This window comes from Arabidopsis lyrata (genome assembly GCF_000004255.2).
Source record: "Arabidopsis lyrata subsp. lyrata unplaced genomic scaffold ARALYscaffold_1, whole genome shotgun sequence".
Classification (NCBI taxonomy): Eukaryota; Viridiplantae; Streptophyta; class Magnoliopsida; order Brassicales; family Brassicaceae; genus Arabidopsis; species Arabidopsis lyrata.
The window spans coordinates 25,680,260-25,683,740 of NW_003302555.1; the positions used below are offsets into that span (position 1 = coordinate 25,680,260).

General features: G+C 31.0%; 1 protein-coding gene across 1 annotated transcript in view; it reads left to right on the forward strand.

The window, feature by feature from the left end:
- LOC110224456 overlaps nt 1–3,481 on the forward strand; it is a gene marked incomplete at its 3' end in the record, with an annotated part of 8,793 nt that overhangs the window by 4,585 nt on the left and 727 nt on the right. The window lies entirely within an intron of this gene.

A 3,481-nucleotide genomic window follows, 5' to 3' on the forward strand; every position in this document is an offset into this window, starting at 1 on the left:
AATATTTGCATTGAAAACCTAAAACGACAACTAATACGAAACAAAATTTAAATCCTAAAATGACAACTAAAACGAAACGGAGGGAGTAGTAAATACCTATAATTTCAGCATACATGGATTCAACTACTACTCCAATCCCACGTTAATTTTTTTATTTTATTTTATTTTTTTATTTATATTGTTTGCTTTTGTTCGTTTCAGCCGTATCTACACTAGCCATATTAATTTTTTTTTTTTTTTTTTTTTTTTAGCCATATTAATTTAGTTTGTTCCGGATGCTTGTTTGTTTTAAACTATTATCTAGCTGTCACCATTGTTATCATAGAAAAAAAAAAGTTATCATAGGAGACAAGTGTAGTTATACAGTTTTTTTATATGTAACTCACGTGAATATTTATGTTAATGATCATATTACGACAATATAAGAGATCAGATATAATCACTGTGATCTTGCGGATTTGGTTAGATAGATCAGGAAGAAAGATTACACCTGTGGGACACGTGGACAACAGTGGGACAAAGATTTGATCTTTGATTTATTTTCATTATTATATAAATAGTTTGATCTGTGAAGATATGTTCCATGTGTGACATTAGTTATTAAATGCGAGTATGTTCTCTATCGCAGTGGAAGGCTGACAGTGACACATTTCTATTTGTAATGAATAATCTCGATTAGTCCTCATTTGCTTAACTTCAAAAATGAAAGAGTGTTGGTAATAAAGTGCTGGCCAAAAAGGCACGAGCCCCATCATAGTTTTTTTTTTTTTTTCTCATGTAAGCAAATCTTTGCATATACTTTGTCTGTTTTATTTTAAGTTGTTAAAATTTTTTGAACACATATTAAAAAATCACGAAAATCTCATTTTATCGATTTATTTTACATATAACATAACTACAACTAATTCTATAAATAAATAAATAATTATAATATAAAATATAATTAATCAAACAGTATTGAATAAATTAAATTTTTCTATACATTTTTGAAAACATTGAAATGAAACAAAAAAATTATTCAAAGAGAAGTAAAGAATATAGCACCAAAATTAACGTATCATAGTACTCCCTCCGTTTCAGTTTAGTTATCGTTTTAGGATTTAAATGTTGTTTTATAATAGTTGTCGTTTTAGGTTTTCGATGCAAATGTTTGGTGAAAATTCCAGTTTTATCCCTACTGTTTTAATGTTTTGGTCAATGAAATTTTCCATAAAATATATTAATAAAGGGTAAAACAGAAAATTTAATATTTTTCTTAATTTGTGTGAAAAAACCTTAAACGACAACTAAAACGAAACAGAGGGAGTATTAGTTTAGATTCTACTGGTAATTTAATTTAATTTTGTTTCAATAATATAGTCACTGTACTATAGATCGAATCACATTATAAGATTCCAGAATATGATTCGACATTGAAGAGAAAATATATCTTTGTCGGAAATTTTGTTTGGCGCGCGGTGAGTTCGTCGTATAATACTACCATGGTTTCAAAATATTCATTAATTTTGTGATCACACGTTTAAAAACCCACTGAAATGGATGTTTAATGTATAAAATGAATAGTGACTAAAATAATTGACAAAGGATAATAGATACAATTACGTAACAATATCGTATTATTGTATGCCGACAACTTTGATAGCATATCTTCCCATTACATTATTGTCCTTATTCACTTATTTATTCCAGAAAAACCTTAGAACTAACCACAACTGTCTTTTTTTTTTTTTTTCAAATATATGTTGGTTTATGATCGATTTGCGTCTATGATTTGACAATATACCGAACCAATTTAGTTTTGGGGAAGTTATTTCTCAAAAACAGTAAAATCATTTGTGTCTCTTAAATTATGATACTGGTGTTTTTTTCTGTGGCTTCTTTTCCTTTGTCTATAAAATGATCGTTGTAGAAAGACATAAAGAAGAATTTTGTGCCCATTGACATAAAAGAATTTTACAGAAAGAGAAACGATTAAGAAAGATAACGTTTCGAGAGATCAACCAGTAAGGCTCTTGAACAATGTTTTGTGGTTGATTTTTATTCGTGATTTCAACCCCGATATTTTCATCGATTTTCATTCGATTCCATTACAAATTAGTAACCAAACCGATTAAGATATGTGTTCCGATTTAACGCTTCCGCTATAAAAATAACAGTATATATATATATATGTATATATTGTTTTTTCGAAAACCTATTCTTAATTAGAGATATAAGATATAAGCACCGATTATTATTATTTTTTTGGGGTAAAAGTAAAATTGAACTCAAAAACATGATGCAAATAAAATTGGATCTTTTAACCATTACATCTAGTACAACCGCCTTCTCACAAGATGTGATTTTTAAATGTTTGATACATATACATTGTTGAGATCTAAGGTTTAGGCCAAAACCTGACCTGATTGCATATTTAAGACTGTGATTGATTATATTTTATGATTTTTTGATTAAGCTTTGGAATAATTCTCAAGTTTTATTATACCACATCCACTAAGGAAATCCTTTTATACTACCAAGTTCTATTGATTTTTTTTTTAATAACAGGAGGTTATAGGCCAAAGCCTGTAATCTTCCTAAGCCCGAAACTACAGCATGTAATATCAGTTTCGTCCAAAGCGTCACTCGAACCTACGACCTCTAAGCTTCGCCTAGGGTCTTTACCAGTTGAGCTAACGACACTTGGTAAGTTCTATTGATTTGGTCGACTGACATGAAGAAATTACAAAATAAAATCAGGAAGACGATAAGGATCTTAGATTGTCAAGGATCATTTCGTTATCCACCGTATCGGCAGCGTCGACATTGGAAACCAAGGAAGAGAAAGAGCTAAAGTAACACTCAAATCATACATGGTATTAAAGAAATCGACGGTAAAAACTAAAAACCTAAAAGGCAAGATGACATACGAATAACACATGATTTATAGTCTCCTCATCTACGTCGCTCCATAAACAAAGCGAGTCACATAATATCCCTTTGTTAATTAGTCGAACATTGACCACTAAACTCTTTGTATAGGTAGAATTTTGTATCTAACTTTCATAGTATATATTGGAAAAAACGGTCTATTTCCCCATGAGAAGTATGCTTATCACGCCAGATAGAGCTCGTTCTTTGACCTCTGTCTATATGTCCATGAAACGGAAGTTAAACACTTATTTCCCCCCTAATTGGAAGTTCGATATCTTAATCTCCCCGATTCTGAAAGCTGGAGATGTATAACCCCATCGTGCTGGGTTTACTCGGTTTACTGTATATCGAAACCTAATTAAACCGACTAAAACTAATTCGAACCGAAATAAACTAATACTACCCGATTACAACCCGATTTCATTCACTTTACCCCAAAACGAAATTCTCGACGAACCCTTAAAACTCAGAATCGAAAATCCGAAGGCTCTTCGATCTGTTGTTCAAATCTTGGAGATGTCGGGTATTCCTCCTGGATCTTGATGCTCTCGGAAAAGCGAAAGCGTCG